Source organism: Amphiura filiformis, unplaced genomic scaffold, assembly GCF_039555335.1.
Source record: "Amphiura filiformis unplaced genomic scaffold, Afil_fr2py scaffold_69, whole genome shotgun sequence".
In the NCBI taxonomy this organism is placed as follows: domain Eukaryota; kingdom Metazoa; phylum Echinodermata; class Ophiuroidea; order Amphilepidida; family Amphiuridae; genus Amphiura; species Amphiura filiformis.
The window spans coordinates 28,076-55,309 of record NW_027305533.1 but is presented as its reverse complement, the minus strand read 5'-3'; the positions used below and the strand labels follow the sequence as shown (position 1 = coordinate 55,309).

Here is a 27,234-nt window from a genome sequence, read left to right as displayed (position 1 = left end):
TGCTATTATCTATCCATGTCATTAACCGTGTGTTTCGTTTAAATCTTTGATGCAGCCAAACCTCATCCGTGGACAGAGTGAAAAACGGGTACATTTCTTAAAGAGGGCATATCTTCAAAAATTGTGAGTCGATTGAAAGAATTGTTTTGGTTTATTAAAGCTAACGATTTAGGGTTTCTTTACATACCAAAATATATTTGATCAACGTTTCAGAAATAGGAGAAAAAGAGGGCGCAATGTGGGGCCTCTTTTTTTTGGGACACCCTGTATCAATCATCATATCCGTGGGCACGTGGTACTGTATTTTGAAAGCCATCCGAGTTTCCATTTTGACAAACGGATAACAGCAAAAATAGTTTTAACATTGTCATCTACGGAAGAAAAATCACAAAACTGCCTTTTTCTCAAGAAAAAAAATTGGGACTCGAAAATAAATTTTCTTCAAAATCGTTTTTAAAATCTTTATATATGCTTAATAACTTTAAAAAAAAGAAACTCCATGTAAATGATTTCCCCGAACCCAAACCCTAACCCTAATGCTACTCATAACCCTAATCCTAACCCTGACCCTAATTTCGTGTACAAGTAGGCCTACATGATAAAGAAATAAACAAACTATATTGGAATATTGGACACTTAGACAATAATAGCCTCATACACCCAACTCCGCCTGCTGCTTTCACTTCACTCTTTAATCCCTGTTATGGAACTTTGACAGAAGATTGATATACAGCCTCTCAGAGCGTCCGAACTTTTGTGTCACGTGACCCTGCCTTATATGGGCGCATCCAGATATTTAGGCTCTCCCCCTAAAGAAGACATGGGAAAATCTTAATCTTTTTTAAGATCTGACCTCGTAAACAATGAGGTCAGATCATAGCCAGCAGTAGTGCATAGAGTATCATACCTACGGATTTCATCACAGTCTTACCTTAGCACGCTGGTAAGCAGCGTTTGAGATGGTGTTAATCGATAGTCGATAACCGATAATCAATGATCAATCAGCTATGAATATTTAATTGGATTCTAAAAATAATGATCACGGACTCTCATGTTCAAATGTGTGTGTGTGGGTGGGGGTGTATACCCCCCTCGCATGTTGGTGCTCGCAATTGCTGAGGACGGCTTTTTACTGGAATAGCCAATTTTAATTGTTTTGGACGCCGGTACACTACACGTTTAAAGCAATAATTACAGAAAGAGTGAAAAATATTCCAGGAGTAGCTTCAATTGGGCCTTCAGCACACATTTTCAAATTTATCCCAGCTAAAATTGTACAAAAGATTTCTTTTGGGGTACATTCCTTCAACCCCCCCCGCGCTTTTCTCTTTTACTTTGAACACTCGATACTTAACTTGGCTTCAATTGGGCCTTCATTTCACTAAATTGAGACTTTTTCAAAAATAAAATTGTACCCAATATGTACTGCATAAATGGTCCACCAATGGTTTCAATTGGCATTTTGGAAACGATTTTCACTTCCGAGGGTGGCACGCCTCTCCGAGACAACCTCAGGCAACCCCCTGCATCATGCAAGCTCAACGCCATGGATGCGACCTCCACCACCGATTGCCCAAGATCCGTATCTAAATCTGTATGATCCCCAAATTTTTGGAACAGATTGACGCTCCTGCCATCTAGGAAGTTTAGCAGCCTTGGAAACATCACAATCACAATGGTTAATTATATGCCATGTATAGGCTGCTATGGTGGTTGATCTTAATTGTCAGATTTTGTAACTAACAAAGTATTTCAGACCGTGAAAACTTATTTATTTGACATGACAAACAATTTGAGACCATTTTCGTTGAAATCTTAGCACTTTTAGATTTTTGACCCCAAGTGGCCAAAAACCTGACAATGCCCCTGGCTTTGACCGTTTTGGTTATATCTCAAGAATGGTATGTCGCATATAGGTCACACTATACTTATCCTGAATCATTGAGATAAGAGAAAGTCTTTGGTATGATTTGCAACAAATTTGAGCTCGTTTGAAATGTAGCCCTGTGTTGACCTTTGATTGACCTCTATGTGCTTAGGGCCATCTTGAATTTGGGAACATCATGAATGTGTTTTAGGACCACCTAAAGAACCAACAAAAATTGGTTTGGGTTTGTCATTGGGGAAGCAAAGGACGTTTTGCTATCTCCCAGTCTAAAAGGTGATTTCCAATTTAAGACACTTTCGACTTCTGCCTGTTTGTCTCATTAAAACTTGTCACCCCAACCTGACTCTAAATTTTAGAAATAATATGAAGTTAGTCAACACATTTTATTAACATTATAACATGATTGTGAACACGTTAAAATATCTCCCAGCCCTCTTATTCCTCAACCTCTTTCTTTCTTTCTTTGTCTGCATTTCTCCTCTCCCCTCTCACTCTCCCATCTCCTCTCCTCTCCATCTCTCCTCGCCAATTCCTCTTTTCATTCCTCCCTCCTTCCCTTTACATGTTTCTTTCCAGGTTTATATTCATCAATTATTTCTATTATCATTCTAGTATGGACAATAATAGGTGTCACACAAATAATTCAGATAATCTAAACAGATGACTGGTTGAACAGCTGAAAAGAACTCACCATTTTTGTCAAAATTGTCTCATTTCATTATCATAATTTCAGAAAAACACACACACATTTATTGAAAAATTAACAAGGGGTCACTTTTTATGTTAAGCCGTTGTATTTAAGCCGACGGTGTCAAATTTTAAGGGTTAAGACAAACAAGGGAAGAGGCCTACGCATCATACACTGGAACATGGAAACATTCAAACATTACAAACTAGCGCACGAGATCAAATTAATGATGCTTAATCGTATTCTTTAATATATCAATATACAGGGGAAAGAAGAATTACGCATCGCACACTAGCACAATTAAACATGAATTTACAAATGGAAACATAACATGCATAGGCAGATATACCAGAGTAAAAACTCCGGACATACCTGCCTGTGCGGGGCCTCGAACCCCAGACCTCTCGCTTGTCGGGCGAGCGCTCTTACCACTGAGCTACACAGACTGTCCCTGATAAACAGGACTCAAGTCTGGTACTTATGGATATGAGCAGTCATGCGGGGTAAACAGTACAAACAACACATTACATACCAGTGTACGAGATCAATTAATGATGCTTACCCGCCGGCCTAATATAATCATGCAAACAAGGGAAGAGGACTACGCATCATACACTGGAACATGGAAACATTCAAACATTACAAACTAGCGCACGAGATCAAATTAATGATGCTTAATCGTATTCTTAATATATCAATATACAGTGGAAAGAAGAATTACGCATCGCACACTAGCACAATTAAACATGAATTTACAAATGGAAACATAACATGCATAGGCAGATATACCAGAGTAAAAACTCCGGACATACCTGCCTGTGCGGGGACTCGAACCCCAGACCTCTCGCTTGTCGGGCGAGCGCTCTTACCACTGAGCTACACAGACTGTCCCTGATAAACAGGACTCAAGTCTGGTACTTATGGATATGAGCAGTCATGCGGGATAAACAGTACAAACAACACATTACATACCAGTGTACGAGATCAATTAATGATGCTTACCCGCCGGCCTAATATAATCATGCAAACAAGGGAAGAGGCCTACGCATCATACACTGGAACATGGAAACATTCAAACATTACAAACTAGCGCACGAGATCAAATTAATGATGCTTAATCGTATTCTTAATATATCAATATACAGGGAAAGAAGAATTACGCATCGCACACTAGCACAATTAAACATGAATTTACAAATGGAAACATAACATGCATAGGCAGATATACCAGAGTAAAAACTCCGGACATACCTGCCTGTGCGGGGACTCGAACCCCAGACCTCTCGCTTGTCGGGCGAGCGCTCTTACCACTGAGCTACACAGACTGTCCCTGATAAACAGGACTCAAGTCTGGTACTTATGGATATGAGCAGTCATGCGGGGTCAACAGTACAAACAACACATTACATACCAGTGTACGAGATCAATTAATGATGCTTACCCGCCGGCCTAATATAATCATGCAAACAAGGGAAGAGGCCTACGCATCATACACTGGAACATGGAAACATTCAAACATTACAAACTAGCGCACGAGATCAAATTAATGATGCTTAATCGTATTCTTAATATATCAATACACAGGGGAAAGAAGAATTACGCATCGCACACTAGCACAATTAAACATGAATTTACAAATGGAAACATAACATGCATAGGCAGATATACCAGAGTAAAAACTCCGGACATACCTGCCTGTGCGGGGACTCGAACCCCAGACCTCTCGCTTGTCGGGCGAGCGCTCTTACCACTGAGCTACACAGACTGTCCCTGATAAACAGGACTCAAGTCTGGTACTTATGGATATGAGCAGTCATGCGGGGTAAACAGTACAAACAACACATTACATACCAGTGTACGAGATCAATTAATGATGCTTACCCGCCGGCCTAATATAATCATGCAAACAAGGGAAGAGGCCTACGCATCATACACTGGAACATGGAAACATTACAAACTAGCGCACGAGATCAAATTAATGATGCTTAATCGTATTCTTAATATATCAATATACAGGGGAAAGAAGAATTACGCATCGCACACTAGCACAATTAAACATGAATTTACAAATGGAAACATAACATGCATAGGCAGATATACCAGAGTAAAAACTCCGGACATACCTGCCTGTGTGGGGACTCGAACCCCAGACCTCTCGCTTGTCGGGCGAGCGCTCTTACCACTGAGCTACACAGACTGTCCCTGATAAACAGGACTCAAGTCTGGTACTTATGGATATGAGCAGTCATGCAGGGTAAACAGTACAAACAACACATTACATACCAGTGTACGAGATCAATTAATGATGCTTACCCGCCGGCCTAATATAATCATGCAAACAAGGGAAGAGGCCTACGCATCATACACTGGAACATGGAAACATTCAAACATTACAAACTAGCGCACGAGATCAAATTAATGATGCTTAATCGTATTCTTAATATATCAATATACAGGGAAAGAAGAATTACGCATCGCACACTAGCACAATTAAACATGAATTTACAAATGGAAACATAACATGCATAGGCAGATATACCAGAGTAAAAACTCCGGACATACCTGCCTGTGCGGGGACTCGAACCCCAGACCTCTCGCTTGTCGGGCGAGCGCTCTTACCACTGAGCTACACAGACTGTCCCTGATAAACAGGACTCAAGTCTGGTACTTATGGATATGAGCAGTCATGCAGGGTAAACAGTACAAACAACACATTACATACCAGTGTACGAGATCAATTAATGATGCTTACCCGCCGGCCTAATATAATCATGCAAACAAGGGAAGAGGCCTACGCATCATACACTGGAACATGGAAACATTCAAACATTACAAACTAGCGCACGAGATCAAATTAATGATGCTTAATCGTATTCTTAATATATCAATATACAGGGGACAGAAGAATTACGCATCGCACACTAGCACAATTAAACATGAATTTACAAATGGAAACATAACATGCATAGGCAGATATACCAGAGTAAAAACTCCGGACATACCTGCCTGTGTGGGGACTCGAACCCCAGACCTCTCGCTTGTCGGGCGAGCGCTCTTACCACTGAGCTACACAGACTGTCCCTGATAAACAGGACTCAAGTCTGGTACTTATGGATATGAGCAGTCATGCAGGGGTAAACAGTACAAACAACACATTACATACCAGTGTACGAGATCAATTAATGATGCTTACCCGCCGGCCTAATATAATCATGCAAACAAGGGAAGAGGCCTACGCATCATACACTGGAACATGGAAACATTCAAACATTACAAACTAGCGCACGAGATCAAATTAATGATGCTTAATCGTATTCTTAATATATCAATATACAGGGGAAAGAAGAATTACGCATCGCACACTAGCACAATTAAACATGAATTTACAAATGGAAACATAACATGCATAGGCAGATATACCAGAGTAAAAACTCCGGACATACCTGCCTGTGCGGGGACTCGAACCCCAGACATCTCGCTTGTCGGGCGAGCGCTCTTACCACTGAGCTACACAGACTGTCCCTGATAAACAGGACTCAAGTCTGGTACTTATGGATATGAGCAGTCATGCGGGGTAAACAGTACAAACAACACATTACATACCAGTGTACGAGATCAATTAATGATGCTTACCCGCCGGCCTAATATAATCATGCAAACAAGGGAAGAGGCCTACGCATCATACACTGGAACATGGAAACATTCAAACATTACAAACTAGCGCACGAGATCAAATTAATGATACTTAATCGTATTCTTAATATATCAATATACAGGGGAAAGAAGAATTACGCATCGCACACTAGCACAATTAAACATGAATTTACAAATGGAAACATAACATGCATAGGCAGATATACCAGAGTAAAAACTCCGGACATACCTGCCTGTGCGGGGACTCGAACCCCAGACCTCTCGCTTGTCGGGCGAGCGCTCTTACCACTGAGCTACACAGACTGTCCCTGATAAACAGGACTCAAGTCTGGTACTTATGGATATGAGCAGTCATGCGGGGTAAACAGTACAAACAACACATTACATACCAGTGTACGAGATCAATTAATGATGCTTACCCGCCGGCCTAATATAATCATGCAAACAAGGGAAGAGGCCTACGCATCATACACTGGAACATGGAAACATTCAAACATTACAAACTAGCGCACGAGATCAAATTAATGATGCTTAATCGTATTCTTAATATATCAATATACAGGGAAAGAAGAATTACGCATCGCACACTAGCACAATTAAACATGAATTTACAAATGGAAACATAACATGCATAGGCAGATATACCAGAGTAAAAACTCCGGACATACCTGCCTGTGCGGGGACTCGAACCCCAGACCTCTCGCTTGTCGGGCGAGCGCTCTTACCACTGAGCTACACAGACTGTCCCTGATAAACAGGACTCAAGTCTGGTACTTATGGATATGAGCAGTCATGCAGGGTAAACAGTACAAACAACACATTACATACCAGTGTACGAGATCAATTAATGATGCTTACCCGCCGGCCTAATATAATCATGCAAACAAGGGAAGAGGCCTACGCATCATACACTGGAACATGGAAACATTCAAACATTACAAACTAGCGCACGAGATCAAATTAATGATGCTTAATCGTATTCTTAATATATCAATATACAGGGGAAAGAAGAATTACGTATCGCACACTAGCACAATTAAACATGAATTTACAAATGGAAACATAACATGCATAGGCAGATATACCAGAGTAAAAACTCCGGACATACCTGCCTGTGCGGGGACTCGAACCCCAGACCTCTCGCTTGTCGGGCGAGCGCTCTTACCACTGAGCTACACAGACTGTCCCTGATAAACAGGACTCAAGTCTGGTACTTATGGATATGAGCAGTCATGCAGGGTAAACAGTACAAACAACACATTACATACCAGTGTACGAGATCAATTAATGATGCTTACCCGCCGGCCTAATATAATCATGCAAACAAGGGAAGAGGCCTACGCATCATACACTGGAACATGGAAACATTCAAACATTACAAACTAGCGCACGAGATCAAATTAATGATGCTTAATCGTATTCTTAATATATCAATATAAAGGGGAAAGAAGAATTACGCATCGCACACTAGCACAATTAAACATGAATTTACAAATGGAAACATAACATGCATAGGCAGATATACCAGAGTAAAAACTCCGGACATACCTGCCTGTGCGGGGACTCGAACCACAGACCTCTCGCTTGTCGGGCGAGCGCTCTTACCACTGAGCTACACAGACTGTCCCTGATAAACAGGACTCAAGTCTGGTACTTATGGATATGAGCAGTCATGCGGGGTAAACAGTACAAACAACACATTACATACCAGTGTACGAGATCAATTAATGATGCTTACCCGCCGGCCTAATATAATCATGCAAACAAGGGAAGAGGCCTACGCATCATACACTGGAACATGGAAACATTCAAACATTACAAACTAGCGCACGAGATCAAATTAATGATGCTTAATCGTATTCTTAATATATCAATATACAGGGAAAGAAGAATTACGCATCGCACACTAGCACAATTAAACATGAATTTACAAATGGAAACATAACATGCATAGGCAGATATACCAGAGTAAAAACTCCGGACATACCTGCCTGTGCGGGGACTCGAACCCCAGACCTCTCGCTTGTCGGGCGAGCGCTCTTACCACTGAGCTACACAGACTGTCCCTGATAAACAGGACTCAAGTCTGGTACTTATGGATATGAGCAGTCATGCGGGGTAAACAGTACAAACAACACATTACATACCAGTGTACGAGATCAATTAATGATGCTTACCCGCCGGCCTAATATAATCATGCAAACAAGGGAAGAGGCCTACGCATCATACACTGGAACATGGAAACATTCAAACATTACAAACTAGCGCACGAGATCAAATTAATGATGCTTAATCGTATTCTTAATATATCAATATACAGGGGAAAGAAGAATTACGCATCGCACACTAGCACAATTAAACATGAATTTACAAATGGAAACATAACATGCATAGGCAGATATACCAGAGTAAAAACTCCGGACATACCTGCCTGTGCGGGGACTCGAACCCCAGACCTCTCGCTTGTCGGGCGAGCGCTCTTACCACTGAGCTACACAGACTGTCCCTGATAAACAGGACTCAAGTCTGGTACTTATGGATATGAGCAGTCATGCGGGGTAAACAGTACAAACAACAAGGTTAAGACAACTTTTTTTTTCATGGAAGCAATTATACTCGTATTTTGAAGGAAATTTCATACTAAGTTCCAACCCCCATCCGCCACCAGGGTGTGGTATAGATGTGTACATTACCGTCAATCTGTCTTGAAATGTGTGCTTGTGTGTGTGGGGGTGGAATTTGACCAGAATTATCAAAAAGTGGCTGAAAAGAACAACAAAATAGTGGGGACACACCCCCTGCCCCAACCCCAGGATTGGCGCCCATGGCTGTGTAAGTGTGTATCAACATCCATATACAGCATTGTCGTTGTATTGAACCATACTGTACACCCTGCAACAAAGGCTACATGGCAGATGTGAATATATATTTTTTTATAATAAGTTTAAGACAGATATCTACAATCCAAGTCAAAAGTTGTTGGGACACTTTTGCTTTCTTTGGTGTGAAGTCTAAACCCTTTCTTACTACTACAGCATTCCCCACCAATCAATGCTGAGTGTCTCTGGGGGGCATAACCAAATCAACAGGTTACAACATAAATTGAAAGATGGAATGAAGGGCGGAACATTTGAATTGTCAAATAGTCAATAATTGTCAAATTGAAATTAAACGATGCAAAACTTAACTTCTTATTATCACTTCCAATTATAATCAACCAAAACTTCGCCCCCAACTCTTTTCAAATTGATTCTGCCAACATTTAAGCTTCTACTAATACTCGCAATCTAGGAATTATATTTGACAACATTCTTTCAATGGACGGCTACATCAAAAATGTGTGCAAATCAATATTTTCAGATTAGAAACATTAATTAAATGTGCAAAGTGCATGATGATAATACTGCTGCTAAACATGTCAATGCCTTAGTCACATCTCATTTTGACAATGCAAATGCTTTACTAGATGGAATCACTGAACGACAGCTCAAAACAATTTCACCATGTTTAACCTGTCTTACAACGTCTGCATTAGTTACCAATTTAGTATCGCATTCATTTTAAACTCCTGCTTCTCACCAGGAAAGGGCTCCATGACATGGGACATGGCACCTTCTTATATCAGTGAACTTATCAATTTATATATTCCAGCATGTCGCCTTAGATCATCGGATAAACGTTGTTTTTCTGTTCCTCGGACAGAACTAATTTGTCCGGAATTAAGGATGTCGCTCAGTAGCATATACTTCCTTTTGACATTGAAAAAGAGAAACATGTTGAAAACATTCTCTGGGAGATTGATTGATTGATTTTAAACTCCAACTCAGCAACACAATGGTCAAAAAATGTGTCTATTTGTACAAACTTAATTATCTCAGTGACGCATGAACGGTTTTGGATCATTTTTGCACCACTGTTAAGCAGGCACTTCATGTATTTTGTTTGCTTAAATATGAATAAACTTTGATTTCTGTTGTTAATCATGCAAATAAAACACAGATGAGAGATATCAATTAGTTTTATAAAAGATTACAACTTCTTTTTCATTAAGTTTGTCTTTTTACCTGAGGTATATATCTTTGTCTTCGTGGCGCAATCAGCGCGTTGTAACTTTTCTTATGTCACATGTATATCGCATGCCGACGCTTGAACTCGATTTGAATATTTTTTTTCTTCTTGTTCTTCTTCTTTTCTACATTTTCCCCAGCTTGTGTTTTTGAATCATATTGAACTTATATTGAATCATATTGACTTAATTGGAGAATATTGCCAACTTATTCCTATACTTTTCAAAATTTTGAATAGAAAATTAAAGAGTATTTTGTTTTCAGTAACAATCAGTATTTCGTTGAATAAGTTCATCAGGTTTGTTGGTTAAATAAAAGAACTGACATTATGCTTGACAAAACCAAGTGAAATTTTAACTCACTACAATATTTCGTCCTACGCATCGGAGTACTTCATCAGGTATGACTGATCTGGTCATCTGATCCACTTGAGACTGGTTTCCGGTGTTGATTAGACTCATTTCCAGTCTTTAAAAGTGGGACGTAAACGTGGCTTAGGAAGTATGTGCCCTTTATATTTATAAAATGCTCAGAACGTGTCGCATGTGTGTGTGTGTGTGGGGTGGGGGTGTGGGGGTGTGTGGGGGTGGGGTGTGTGTGTGATGGGGGGGGGTGTTGCTGGGACATTTGTTTTGCTAAATTTCCATTTTTTTTTTCTTGTTCATTTCCTGCTGTATAAGGCCTATGCCTATACGCGCGAGATTCAAACATTCTAATAATATGCTATTATTCACCAAAGACAGAAATCAGTGATGATCAGGGACTCTATTGTAACATAATAATGCTTGCTTTTCCTCCATGATCGCTTTGCAATGATGACATCTCACATAAACACCTACAAATAAAGTTTCTTCCCCCGAACAATCACAGAATGGAGCTCCATACCTCCTTCTGTGTACGGTATATTGCCAATTCAGTTGATTTTTGTTGAGTTTATATAAAGGCTAAAACGTCCCAAAAGTTAGTGTATTTCAAAATGGCGCCCAAAATGGCCGCCAAATGCAGGTAATCACTATAAATGACCATATATGAACACTATTTCTGAATCAAACTAACCAATTTAGCTTAATTAAAGGGCCCAGCATAAACTCAAGTTGATATAAAGAAAAATAATTCCAAACAGTCAATATATTTTCAAAATGGCGCCCAAAATGGCCGCCAAATACTGAAAAAAGACTATAAGTTATACTATAACGGGATTTTTCTGAACCAAACTATAACTTTTTGGCTTGATTTAGGGCCTCATAAACGTCTAAGAGTGTTCTTCTGTGATAGCACCTAAAATAGCCGCCAATACTAAAAATGACTAAAAATTCTCAAATATTAATGCTTCATCAGTTAAATTTAAGACATCTTTGACCCTGAATGAAAAAACAACAACAATTAAAATATACTAGGCGGTTACCCTTATTTCGTGGTTCTCGGCTGTCATGGTTATTGGCTTTTGCAGATCTCAAAATCAGGGTGTGTCCTTTGGTTGGGATCACTGTCCTCACAGATGAGCTCAATTGCAGCTTTTTGCAAATTGACCTGACTTTCGCTCTCAAATCTGAGCTTCCTTGGCCAAAGTTACACCCACCCACCAAGTTTCATGAGCAATTTGAATTTTTTATGTTTTTTGACCTATGTCTATGACCTCTCAACTGTAGGTCTGACAAAAAGGTCACCGTGGAAACTTTTGTTTGTTAGTCTAAGGTCCACCCACCCACCAAGTTTGAGCTCTATAGGCGCAATTTGAAGTTTTTACCTTTCTTGACCTATGACCTCTTAACCGTAGGTCTGACGAAAAGGCCACCGCGGAAACTTTTATTTGTTTGTCCAAGGTCCACCCACCCACCAAGTTTGAGCTCTATAGGGGCAATTTGAAATGCTTACCTTCCTTGACCTTTGACCTCTTAACCGTAGGTCTGACGAAAAGGTCACACCGTGGAAACTTTTGTTTGAGAGTCCAAGGTCAACACATTGGCATGGCTAGATTTGCCATTTAAAGTGTTTGAAATTAGACTTCAATTGAACTTGACCCCGGCCTTGACCTTTGACCTTAAAAAATATAAACTGGTTCTTCCTCATACCAAGCTGCACCCACCCACCAAGTTTGAGGAACTTGCCCCCAGTCTCCGAGAAAATAGGCGGACAGACAGACACACAGACACATAGATAGACACACAGACGTTGCGTATTATTATATAGATAGCAAATATTGTTTCCTCCCTATTACAAGTTGACATCACTAATGATATAAATATATAAATAAATGGCAGTTTCCTATAGCGGATGTATAATTTCTCACTATTGCACAGGTTAACATCAGCAATGACATAAGTAAATAAATGGAAATTTTCTAAAGCGAGTGTCCACCGCTTCCTACTCACAAACATGTAAACCTGTTAAAAATGAATATATAGCAAGTATTCTTTTCTCACTATCGAAGACGCTTGCTATAGAAAATGTCCATTTATTTATTTATTTATTTATGTCATTACTGATGTTAGCGAGATTGTATCTCCCTGTCTCACTCCGTTTTTGATGTTGATCTTTGCACTTTCTTTGTGAAGAGTTACTGTGGTTGTGCAGTTTGTGTATATATCTCTCAGTAGATTTATGTATTTACTTTCTACTCCTTGTTGATGTAATGCATCCAACACTGACTGGGTTTCCACGGAATCAAATGCCTTTTCAAAGTCTATAAAGGCCATGCAGAGAGGTTGATTATACTCGTGACATGTTTCCTTCAGTTGTATACTAGGCCCGAAATCAAGCCCAAAAGTTATAGTTTGGTTCAGAAAAATCCCGTTATAGTATAACTTCTAGTCTTTTTTCAGTATTTGGCTGCCATTTTGAAAATATACTGACTGTTGGGAATTATTTTTCTTTATATCAACTTGAGTTTATGCTGGGCTCTTTAATTAAGCTAAAAGGGCTTGTTTGATTCAGAGATAATATTCATATGTGGTTATTTATAGTGATTTCCTGCATTTGGGGGCCATTTTGGACGCCATCTTGAAAAACCCCACTTGGGGCCAGTTTATAGTTTTGGGAACATACTGATTATGTTTTGGGGTCATCTCAGGAACCTAAAAAAGTTGGGTTGGTTTAGTCCTGGGGGATGCACAGGATGTGCCTCTAGCTCCCCGAGTAGTAGGTTTTGGGTCATTCAGCTCAAACCAAACTTGAGAGTTGTTCGATAAGTTATGCATGGACTTCTTTGAGACTTTACAGATGAATATTTATGCCGTTCATTTGCTAGATTTATCATCAGGATTGACATTTTATAGACGTGATATGCATGGAAATAGTAATGTAGGTTATACTGTATCGAGAGTGGGAATTAGGCTTGAACTGACAATGCATTACTTAATTATAGACCCACGTCCCTGGACAAACATGTATATTAGCATTGTATCATAATGTATGCGAGAGGGAAAGGTTTACATTGATCATTAACTAGATTGTTTTTACTCGGATACATTGCGGGTTTAACTGATACAAGAGGAAAAAGAAACAATAAACTTAATGCATCTCAAAGATTACCAAGACCTGGTGACTTTAAATCTATCCTGAATTCTGTTTCAGACTATAATAAAACAGAAAAAAGAAAGAAAGCCCCAAATCTATTGACCCATTTGATTATTCCTTAAAAAAACAAATTAAGAACATTCAGGCATTTTCAATGCAAAATTCTGAAGCTTGTGCTTCATCCATGGCATTGTTCTTTTTAAAGACAGTTCTTGTTACTATTGCACGAATAGGTCTAGGCAAAACCAGTTTTATAATATTGATATCACATGGATATTTAAACGTTCGCATGGCTGAAATCATGGTTACAATCATCTTTAAAGCTTCATCCCCACCTTTCATTAAAACCAAAAAGGTTGAGCGTTTTATACCACTGCAAACCTCTGTATAAAGAACTCCCAAACGTAACTGGTAAAATTAGGAAAAGACTACTATTTCTTGGTCACTGTTTAAGAAATACAGGGCAAGTTGTGTCAAATCCAGTCGTGGCGCTACAGGGGGCAATTTTCACTTTTTGCGGCGAAGCAAGACAACCAAACAAAATACGGAGCTGCATGCATGACAGATATATCTGGAGAGCCATCGTAGGAGTCCGACAGAAGTCGACCGAGTGAATGAGTGAGAGTGAGGAAACCTCTGGCCACATAGATTTTATATGCACACACTTTCTTGCAGATTATTAATAATTTGTTTAACAAATTACGTTCCGTTTACGTTCTGTTAACAGGACAACATTACAACACAGTGGTCTTTGGAGCAGTGTAATACACATAATCATGCATAACTCACACAAAATTGAAATCAACTGACATTTTGGGAATAAACTTTTTTGTGGATATCTACTGAATATTCTTAAACACTTGAGAACGTTCCTGCAATCTTATTGGTTCTTACCCAGCTTTACCCGTGTGATATGACACGATATCACACGGGACAGCGCGTGTGCGTCAACGCTATACGCGTACTCGCTATTTGGACCAATCGGAGGCGCACAGCAACAACGAGACTGATCGATTTTAAGCCCTAGGTAATTCCTTGCAAAATGTAGATTTAATTTGATTAAAATTTGTATGATATTTTTATTTGAATTGAAGTGTTTAAGAATGGGAATAAAGGTATTGTTTTTAGCCGCTGTCGTGCATCTATCGTCTCGGCTTCGCCTCGTTGTTTTACTTAAAATAATGATGTCCCCCGTGTTATATGAGACGATAGATGCACTCCAAGGACTAAAACAATACCTTTATTCTCTGATTACATAAAAAGAGGATGCTAGAATTACAAAAATATTCTATTAAATAATAGTTGTGCAATGACGCATTTGACAAAACACCATCATTTTTATCACTAATGAATGATGAGATTTAAAATATTACACATTGAACTAATCTGATACACTGAAAGTTAGTTGAAGATTTGAGATTTGAGGAGTATAGTACTCGAATAAATTGATAAATTGATAATAAAGTAAATTAAATGAAAATAAACACAATAAATAAATAGCTTAAGAATAAGTTATATGTATGGACACTAAAAAACAAACACTTTAAAAATACATAAATACTCTATGTAAGTATTATCATTTAATATATTAGATATGTTAACAAGTACATTGACACATCCATACCTGTTATGTCCTGTAATTCCCCTGATACCGTCTGTATTGGTAACTATAACTGTATCTGTAGAACTATTAATATTCACGCGAGTGACGGTGTCTGCATTGTAATCCGTCCAGAATATATCGTTTTGTTCGATGTATATTCCCAATGGATCTGAAGATTGAACCAGAACAACAGTAAATTAGTGACATGACAGTCTCATCATGCATGAGGATAAAATGTGGTTAGGTGGATGTAGCTAGTATAAACACGACCACATTATCAACGAGCGCACTCCGGGGGGGGGGGGGCATTCATAATTCAAGGACGTCTCTGATATCAAATACTCTTAATAATAATAATAATAATAAAATGCATTTATAAAGCGCATAAAACTAAAAGGTCACTATGCGCTGAACAACTTAATTACACTTAACTTACACTACAAAAAGCATGAAAGAGCAAAATATAAAACAGCAAACAAAATAAACGATAATGATTTTAAAACCAACAGCCTCAGGAAACGAGCAAATGACACAAGAGGAATGAAACAGTGGATTAAAAGCATTAACAGCATGGCAAGATTTAAAAAACATCAACAGTAATTTTAAAAACAGCAATTTTAGATTTAAAAAATTGGTAAGCAGATATATACAACCAATATAATAATATACACAATTAAATCAAGTTAAAAAAAACATGAGCTGCAACAGACAAGCGGAAGACATCGGCAAGAGTTGTTATTAAGTGTCATACACAGATTTAAAAAGGTGAGTCTTCATGCACGATTTGAGTTGTGCTGTAGTGGCAGAGTTTCGGACGGAATCCGGGAGGGAATTCCAGAACTTGGGCGCTACAACCGAGAAGCACATTCCGTATGTTACAGTCTTGCTGGGAATTTCAGACAGCATATTGCGTGACGCAGATCTCAAGGTCCTTGATGGAATGTAGCGCGACACAAGATTAGAGAGATATGCGGGAGCTTCACCGTTGAGTATCTTGAATGTCAACAGAAGAATTTTATAAACAATCCTTTCTCTTACTGGAAGCCAGTGGAGTTTGTACAAGACAGTCGGAAACTTCTTTACGGAGAGTTTTCATGTTGATTTCACGAAGTTTCCGGGATTTGATAACACGTTTAGATGTTTCAGGTGGCGAAATCATGACATCAGATATCACCGCAGCGTGGTCAGATGGAAGTCCCCACTGAACATACGTATTGAATACATAATCATAGTGAAGGTCACGGGTAATCAGAAGATCGAGCATGTGTCCTTTGATGTGTGTTGGTTCTGTAACATGCTGAGTTAAACCCGCGGACTGTAAGATGTCATTCATTGTTCTGGTCCCAAGATCATCTGGGACATCCATATGAATGTTGAAATCGCCTGTGATTATCAGATGTTCGGAGGCACCAGCAGTAGATTCAAGTAGACAAGAAAAGTCACTGAAAAACTGCTTTGTAAGATTGGCTGATCCAGAACGATATATAACAATCAAGTTAACGACATCTTTTAGGCCGTTAGAGACGGATAATGCAAGGCATTCAAACGAACTGTACTTGTGTGGTGTAGTTTTGACGCCATACCCTTTGCGTAAGATGACACATATACCGCCACCGCTCTTTCCAGATCTGGGCAAATAGTGGATTTGATGGTCAGGAAGAGTATTTGTAATATCAGCAAGAAATGTATGATCACGCTCATCACCCTTCCACCATGCTTCAATTATGGCAAGGATGTCCAACTTCTCATTTAGGATAAAATCACACACATCTGCAGCTTTTTCGATAAGCGATTGACCATTCATAAATACGACTTTTTAGAACAGGTTTTGATTTACTTATTTGAGCGCCCGTTTCAAGTTTAATAGTGACCAACTCCTTAGGACGATATTGTTCAGATTGAAATTGCTTGACCGGACGATTATTAATACACACATGAATAGATCGTTGTTTTCCTTTACCGGCTCTACATCCTCTACGAGTTTGTTTGGCAATTGTCAGTTCTTTCAATAGATCCCATACTGGTTGCTTTATTCTACAACTTTTGTTCCTAATCACCGTCTTGCGTAATGAGTAGAGTGATTCTCTACCATACATGAAAGGTCTCATAGTGTCAGTCAACTGAGATCAATTTTAATCGATGATTTCATTCACACACAGATCAGTGTTGTACAGAATACTATAGCATAAAATACCATATGAAAAATTAATTCGAAGCCGAAAAACGTATTTTACCACGCAATTTTGTAGCTTTCACAATATAAAATGGAGCATTATAACGACTATTACTCACATAAGTCCTTATGAAAAATGTACACAAGAAAAGTTCGACGGAAACAGTTAAAATTCGTAAAATTCACGGAGAACGATGTGGAGTGCAGCCACTAGTGACGGGCGCTCAATCAGTGAGTCATGTCACATAACAGTATCATATATATTTCAGAGACGTCTCATAAATCACATACTCCCGCCTAGTTTCAAAATCCAGCCGCAAACGATATTAGTAATTTTGGTGAACGTGCCAGCGCAGTGGGAATAATTTTGTGAGTAGGCCTTATCAGGGTTGTAGCTAGCCCAAGTTGATTTTTTACTATATATCCAATTCATGAATTAGAGCGCAGGCTCGGGTACTCTTGGGATTTTTTTTACTTCAAAACACCTTTGATTTTGGCCATTGCAATCTAAGTAGGGATGACCAATGAACCATCAAGTTGATTAGAACACTCCCATAGACATGCAGGGAGCTCAACTGTACACTGCTTGCACAGACATTTCTAAATTGAGCTCATTCTTTTATTTTTCATAACTTTTCTGTAAAAATTGGAGATGTTAATGCCAATTATGTTTTGTAACTATCCTGCAAATTACAGCATCATAACTTATTTGGTTTTTCTGTAAGTGTGAGTCAAAATTGGTCCATCGCCACAGTGCGCTTAATTGCCAATGGCCCAGTGCAGCACTGCTCAGAATGGCACAAAATATTCAGATGAATAAGATCAGATGAACACCTTGACCTACTGAGCTGTAATTTGGCAGAGTTGTTGTTATTACCTCTATCATACCCTCTGTAAAAAGGAAAAAAACGGACAAATAGATCTCGAGTTAAAAATTAAATCACCAGCTTCCCTTTGGAATTTCCAAACACCTTTCGAATCATGTTAAATAGACACCTTTCTGAACATAAATGTGAAGTTTCATGCTCATTTGTTGTATTATTCACCTGATCTCAACCCTAAACATTTTCTTATATTTATACCATCTGCACTGACTTGCTGCTATACACGCACAGGAGCTGTACTTTTAAAATACGCGCCTAGTCAATAATGAGTCTTTCACTCCATTGTTAAAGTACTGTGCTCCCTGTAGCATATGGACTGACCAGGCCCTGGAGTGTGATGGTTTTGTAGCACATGACAGTATTCATTCAAGCCTATCAAGGTCAGTTATTAGCCACTTGCTGAATGGCTGGGCATTATCAGCTATCATAGAGATACCTTATGCTGCTGCCAATCACAATAGAGGTTAAACATTTTGTTAAAACCCCAGAAGTGATATCAGGACAAAGCTGTGCATGTTGGTACTTGATTGTTTGGATTCCTATGTTAAAAATCCCTTGTAGTACATTAGTATTTTTCTTATGTGTAGTGTATATTGTTGTGGAAAAAAAGTTCACCTGGACTTTTGATTTTGTGCCACTATGTGCCATTATGGATGATTTTTGGCAAATGTTTTCTAAAAGCATGATTTCAGTGCCTCGGTTTGAAGAAATACTTCATGCTATTGACTAGTAAAGTGCCATTTCATAAGAAACCCCTTTGATACTTTCACAATATGCTTGTTTCATGTTTGTATATATATTAAAATAAAGAAATATAAAAAGGTAAATACCGTAAAACCCCGTCTACAAGGATATACCTAAGAAACGCCCTCAATAAAATTGGTTGCTTGTTGTATTTGGAGTTTGAGCAAATATATACTGGCACTGGGTGGCTATGCATTCCATCTAAGTATGTTGTAACACCAATCAATTGTATTGACATAATAACGACTGTTTCGTATATCAGGATCGTATAGCTCAATTGATAGAGCGTCAGACTTTGGAACTGAAGACATGCTGAAGAGAGCATGGTCCGGGCACCGGTTCCGTTTTTTCATTCTCGTTTAATTTTAACTTTTTGACATGTTCTTTTTATCTTTCTTCAAATCTACCTTTCTACTTTTAATTTTAGGTGCGTTGTTTTTTTTGTTTTGTTTTTTTATAGTTTTTTTAGTAATTTTGTGGTTTTATAGAAACTAGTAAAAGCATTTATTCTAAATAATAGCGAAACCCACGGTTAGACAGATGTGTTGTAACTACTTGTCTGTCCTCGTCTTTGCAATAAACACCTATGTTGCACCTTTGTGCCATCCCAATTCTTGAGGTAGGGTGCGTTTTTGGCTTAAGCACGATTTTGTTTCTACTTGAAATGAAATCAAAATAAATATTGTTCTGTTGCCACAATTGCAGTTTTTCAATAAAAAAAAATAGATGAGGAATAATAATTATTCCATATTTGAATCTATTGTCCCATCAAGAATAGAGTGTCTTCAAAAACTTCAATCAATTCATCTGACAAAGGAAACTATTCTGGTCATTCAATTTTGTTTCGCTTGCACCTGTTATATCACAGGCGTTGGTAGAGAAGGCACACTTCTCTTGTCTTCACCGAAGTAGTGATGTAAACACTAACATGATTAATTACCATAGCTAGCAATGGACATACACTATTTTTTGTTCCACTTGAACCCATACTATAGGCTATTCGCTGTCGATGTGACGTAATTAATCGGATTAACTACCATAGCAATTGATGAATACAATTTCGAATATATAGCCATGCACTTCATCGTTCACGTGGCACCTATGCATTAAACCATAGTTGTCAAAGAAATGCTAATCACTCGCCATGTAAGATTAGTATTTATGAAAAGAGTGGTATTCAATCTATGTTTGGTGACATACGCGGGTGATTAGTGCAATCTGCTTGATGGTAGTTATTGCGATTATTACGTCACTTCGACAGCGAATTGTAGTATAGACGATTCCAACAAGCCAAGTGATGGTCAGAATTTATTCGGCCATTATACGCTGGTGAAGTTGCGTAATTAATCGGATTAATTACCATAGCAATAGGTGAAAACAATTTTGAACATATCGCGCTGCGCTACAAGCAGGTTACACTCATCACCTGTACTGTGTATGTCTGCAATCATAGATTGAATACAATACTGGTCTTTTCAAAGATCTTACAGGTGCAGCATGATATGGTTCAATGAAGAGGTACCGCCTGAACGTATCAGTGTATAACGCGGTATATTCAAAAATTGTTTTCACCTATTGCTATGGTAGTTAATCCGATTATTACGTAACTTCGCCAGCGTATTGAAATAAAACAGGAGGATGTGAGTTCATAAGGGCAATGTCGGGGATAGGTCACAATCGATGTGGAGAGATGAGAGGTCCGACCAACAGCCATAGCGATTCAACTAATTCCAGCGGACGGTCTGTGGCTAGTAAGGAATCGTCTTTGACCACATGCGCAGATCTGTCTCGTCAGGAAGATATTTAATATCCCGAATTTATAATAGGCCTATGCCTACCAGTTCCATCGTATAAGGTCCTGTGTCACAACCTGGGGTACCTTTGTGTTACATAGTAAAAAAATGAAATGTTTCAAACATTTTACCTACACGTCTCATTTGAAGTGGTTCATTCTCCTGAGCATTTTGACACTTTTTTTTATGGAAATCGGTTAAAAAATGAAAGAGTGCGGGCAAAAACAATCACAAAGTAGGTGGGATTTAACCCCACCTCTTTTTTCCACATTTACAATCATTCTGAGCAAGTATTAGTCTTTTAAATGACCTTCTGTATTTATATACTTGGTTAAAATGTCTGGGAGTTCATTTAGACATTTTTTTCCTAAATTCAAATTTTTAATGAGGGTTTTAGATCAAATTTACGATATGAATCCCTCCCCCTAATCCTCCTCCCCCTAATCCTCAACCACCCATGGCACATTTTATGCCAAACGTCATAAGAAAATAATTAAAAATTATTTTAAAACAGGTTAAAAACATGAGTAATATAGAATAAATTAGCCACAATTTAAGACCTAATTGAATCTTCTAAGTGAAGGAATACTCAAGAGACAGTGTTTTGAAATCCAAGCTGCACATCAAAATGTAACAAAACCACCTTTTTGGGTACCCCAGTATATGACACAGGGTCATAACCGATCTGCTAGAGAATATTTGTTACCATGTTTAATAAATTCGTATTTATCGTATAATAAAATGTAGCCAAATGTATATTATGTGTCACACGGTTTTCTGCTGAACCACTAGCAGGCTATGTTACCACATCTATGACAATGACAAAGGTGAATTTTGATGATTTTTACGATCGTCCGGATGAGCAAATCACTGAATGGGTCTTTAGTTCCCTCCTCTCCTTATCCTGCCAATATTATATGAATCAAAGAAAAATAAAGAAAAAATAAAATTAAACAAGAAAAAAAGACAAAGAAAAGAAACAATAAAAGAAAAACAATAGAATAAATTAAACTAAATATGAAAAAAAAAATGATCACGAAAGGAGTCTTTAGAAAATGCAAGAAAATATAAATGAAAAGTTTGAACAATATTTTGTTTATAAAAGTTTGTGTGACCGTGATGAGGCTCGAACTCACCATCTTCCGATCTAAAGAACCAAAGTCTTATGCCTTGCCAAGTGAGCTATGCTCGTGAGATGCGAAATAAAGATAAAATAATACATTGTATACCTGCTTGTGTCGGTAAATGATTTGCTCAAATTCCATAATGATATAATATTGTGGAGGGCGCTAGCGTGAAATATGCTATCATCACAGTCGCTTCTATTCCTTATAGACGGGTTTCTACGGTATATGCTTATACCAATTTTGCTCACATTGCTATATTTAGACTTTGTCAATTTATTTCGTTCCAATGACCGGTCAGAATGGGAAACATGAAATTATGATGGTCATCCCTAATCTAAGTGTGTTCTCGTACCATTTGTCAGAATTTGCACAAATAGATACAATTTTTGCACAGGTAGATATTTGTTAAACGTACGAAACCTTATTCTAATACACTCAGCTTCATTCTGATGTGCTGCATCGAGTGCCCAGCTGTCAACAAAGCTCAACGTATGTGATTCTACAGACCCGTCTTTGAAATCAGAGACGTCCGTGAATTACGAGTGCCCCCGAACTGAGCTGTTAGTATGGGTATTGGACTTTAAGCTTGCGTTAAGGGATCTAAAATGAGCGTTTATTGCGTTTCGACAGTATTTTTTGTGGGACATGAGAGCACCTCGGACCTATCGAATTGCATTCTGAATACGAAGCATGTCTTTCTGATATCAAATAATTTTCATTTTTGAAAATCACAATATAATACAAATTTTATGACAAATTATAAAAATTTGATATTTTTCAATTTTTGATATATAACAGTCCTCGAAGTAAATTATATAAATCTAATGATATATTCTTAAAGTGTATGTAGCAGGGAGGAAAAGCCGACGGTCAATTGAAAATTTTGACCTTTCATATTGAAGATATGGATTTTTTTCCCAAAAGACCTAAATCCATATCTTCAATACGAAATGTCAAAATTTTCAATTGATCGTCGGCTTTTCATCCCACCTACATACACTTTAAGTATAAATCATCAGATTTATAAAGTTTACTTCAAGTACTGTTAAATATCAAAAATATCAATTTTAATAATTTGCCATAAAATGTGTATTAAATTGCGAATTTCAAAAATCAAAATTATTTGATATCAGAATGACATTCTTCGTATTCAGAATGCAATTCGATATGTCTGATGTGCTCTGATGTCCCAAAATAAATACTGTCCAAACGTTCATACCCCAGCCCTTAAGCTCATTGTCATTAAGATATGTGTTGCCATCAGCCGGAATTTTCTGCACGATTAGGTGACTTTTAATTAAGAATTTAATGTATGTATAAAAGTGGAATTAACAATAAAAAAATCCTTTAAATAAGGAATGGGGCGCCCAATGTGAGCTTGAACGTGATATGGTGAATTCCATGATGTTTAGATTTGGTATTATAATGAGTTTTTCTAGGGAAGAGTAGAATATGATCAAATGCAAGAGAAATGTGTTTGATTGGAAAAGGTGTATGACATGACCGTTTTGGAAGAATGTCATGATCAATCCAATTGATCATTAGATCTTAATTTTTAATTATCATTTATTGCTTGGTCTTTCAGCGTCCAGCGTGTCTAAGCTTACGCGAGTCTAACAAGCGAGACGCGACTGGAATAATATAAATTGTTTTGAGGGAAAGAAAAAGGGACATTCTTTGATTCGGGTTTAGAGAAAGCAGTCATATATTCTTGATAGTAGTGGTGTAGGTGACTGTAAAAGTGGAACCAACATGAGACAACTGAGACAACGAAAAACAACAACAACACACTAATGGAGTGTTGAGAAATACTTTGATGGGGGCGTGGGGAAATGTGGAATTAACAACATAAAATCATGTAATAAACAACCGAGACAAGATTCACAATATTCTGACAATTGACCATAACACTACTTTCAAAATGACATATGTTGGCATATTACACAATACAAACAACAATAATTGCACCCTGCCCTGGGACCCTATATTTTCTGTGAGACTTGTCTCAGGCTATACTGGGGTATCTAGTCTTGTTTATCTGTTTTTGGTTAAACGCTTGACTGAAGTGGGAGGGGGTTGTACAACAATTTAAATTCTGCTTCCATGAAACTGTCTTTTAAGGATAAGTTGGAAAATACTGTATTTTAAACAAATTCTGGTTTACTAAATTCAATTTTACCAGTTAAAAACTGTATCTTAATTGATCCTATGATCCTACAATGTTGACCAGAAGTGTTGGGACGGTTTGATAGGGTAATGTAAATAAGCCCCCCACTCCCCCGATCAATGTTGAATCCGACTTTTTTGGTCACACGCGCCTTATGACACCCAGCATTGATTGGTGGGCAAGGGGGAGGGTTGGGGTGTTAGGAAAGGGTTTAGACTTGACACCAAAGAAACCTCCACTTTATTACGTTAATAATAACGGAAATAAGCCATGATATAGTGTACGTTTTCCATAAGTGTCCCAACACATTTTGGCCATGGTTGTAGATCAATATATTATATAATGAACCCCTGGTCCGATAGAATAATATAGGGGTCTTCAGGCCGTCATGTTAAAAGTTCTATAAAAATATTTCTCTTTTTTCTTCAAGAGACCCCCCTTTGTGTACAGTCTATATTCCTCGCTGATTTATTTTAACATTGCTGCTGCTACAAATAACTATTTAAAACAATCTTGTGTTATTTTAAAGAAGTAACAAACCCAAATGCTGAGGTTCTTATCAGGGAAATTTCAACCGTGTATCTTCCTCCTAATGACCCAATTGGTTAGCATGTTCCAGGAATTTTTACCATGTGCCTCTGAAAGGCCCATCTTCTAGTGACACGTGTCACTAGACCATTGGATTGTCCCCCGGTCTCATGATTTGAATATTGTCCCTTATATCAAATATTCAGTCAAAGATCATCCATTACACAATTTTTCGTAAAATTTTATTAAATGGCTCTGATTGTGATGTGCACTCTGACTTTAGTATATTGTAGTCAGCTCCTTGCATATTCCGCAAAACATCCGAATAAAATCATAATGATTAAGTTAATACATTCATTTCATCTGGAATTTTCTAATTTCACAAGGGTGCTCATCTCATATTATGACGTCATATCGACATCACTACTTTGGGACTGAAGGGTTTCTGTTGACCAAGAACTTTATTCTATTAAATAATGTTTCAACTTTATATAAGGATTAGACATAACATATGTTGCATATTTCCACCCACCCAGATATAGGAGCAAGCCGTATTAAGTCGCATTCACAGCCATTATGTACAATCATGTAATTTAATTTATTCGATCGATATCAAATGTTTATTGCGCAAATAATATACCTGTAGACAAATCGCAAGCTGCCAAGAAATATGGAACTTGAACAATGAGAGGAAAACTCACAATCACATAAATATGGGTTGATCACCTTTGAAACAACATTGAAATAAGTTAATGTGCGGGTTTGCAAACGCCAATCAATGTTGCCGATTTTGAAATTTCCACTCGATTTCAATCAACCTATAGGTTGAAATCTGGTTAGGTTGAATTTTAACGTTGTTAACAGTCAACGTTGTTGACAGTCAGGAACGCATATTGTACATGATGTCAATGCTGACCAGCACCCCACATGGTAGTGCCCATGCGTGTACAAACCTTTTCACAGCAAGAACCTGCCCAACAAACTGAGCTTTTCTCTGCCTTGCATGGTCTTGCAAATAGTCTCAAATGCGTACATGGAATATAATTTGCGTCCGTGCATAAAGCAAAACCTTCGCGACCATGCACGCAATTATCCTGCCATGATGCAGTCATGTAGATCGTGGAATTCACCTCGACCTTTGCAGGACTTAACCCCATTAAAAGCTATTAAACCAAGATAACACTCATTGAAACAGCTCAACTGATTAAATCGGATCTTCTCTGGTTGTGCACAAGTGACTGTTTTCATGTGCGATATCGCAATAAAGCTGGTATTCATAGCTTCAGTTGGGTAACCGATTATAAAGGAAACGAAAGGAAACAATGTTATGTGTGGCTTTGTTCACGAAATCAGACAATGGCGTGCTTTTTGTAAACCAGCATTCTTGAAAATGAGCAACATAATGATTTTTGACTTAACACGGTTTGGAAATAATTTCTTCATATTTTTGGTGTTATCTGTCGTTTACATGTCCTTCCTAAAACACAAAAGTACGACCCTCTCCAAACACCTAAATTAGCTAAAAATTTAGGACATGTTACAAAACTATATTGTCTAGAATTTTAGAAGAGTACTTTTAATATTGGCCGGTTATTTTTCACACAGCGACGTTAACTAGGCAATGTACTATTACCTATAACATTAACTAAAACACCAAAGTACGAATATTTCCAAACATCTAAATTAGCTAAAAATTTAGGACATGTTAAAAACTATATTTTCTAGAACTTTAGAAGAGTACTTTTAATATTGGCCGGTTATTTTTCACACAGCGACGTTAACTAGTCATATCCCCATACTGTTAACGTAGGGCTATTTGTAAAGGTCACGCGTCAATGGGAAAGAGCACTGTGTATTGTGTATAGGAAAACGGACAGTAACTGCAGTATGCATCATAAGCTAATTTCTAAAAAAAAAAGAGATGCAGACTAAAGAGCTAGAATCATGACAAACTTCAGGTAAACAAAGTTTAAGCACTAGAAAACACGGGTTTAAAAAGGAATCAATAGACCCCCCCGCAAACCTAAGAATACTAAAGAAATATCTCAAAATTCTACTAGCTAAGCATTTGCGCATCAAATAATATTAAGTTTGTCCTTGGAGCACTCCCACTTTGTAGTTGACGTCTATTATATGTAGGGCTGTTAAGAGCCCATTTTTTCGCTCAGGTACACCTGAGTGAATATATACATTCAGGTTAGACCTTGGAATAAAAATAAAAAAAATCGACCTCTGAACCTAAGTAGCTTTAAGTCGAGCTTCTTTTGCAAATGCTTTTGCTTTGTAATCACTAAAAATATTTTGCAGAATAATGCATGGTATCTCAGTAATAGAAATGCACTACATGCAGACTAATGCCAGCTCCAAAATTAACCTCACTCCTCATGACATAGTTCATAAAT

General features: G+C 38.0%; 2 non-coding genes across 2 annotated transcripts; both read right to left on the bottom strand.

Moving 5' to 3' along the window:
- Window positions 1-4,700: 4,700 nt before the first annotated feature.
- On the bottom strand, window positions 4,701-4,773 carry Trnav-gac (transfer RNA valine (anticodon GAC)). The gene has a single exon. It is a non-coding gene; the product is annotated as a tRNA-Val (tRNA).
- Window positions 4,774-5,579: 806 nt separating this feature from the next.
- Trnav-gac (transfer RNA valine (anticodon GAC)) lies at window positions 5,580-5,652 on the bottom strand. Its single transcript has one exon. It is a non-coding gene; the product is annotated as a tRNA-Val (tRNA).
- Window positions 5,653-27,234: the final 21,582 nt, after the last annotated feature.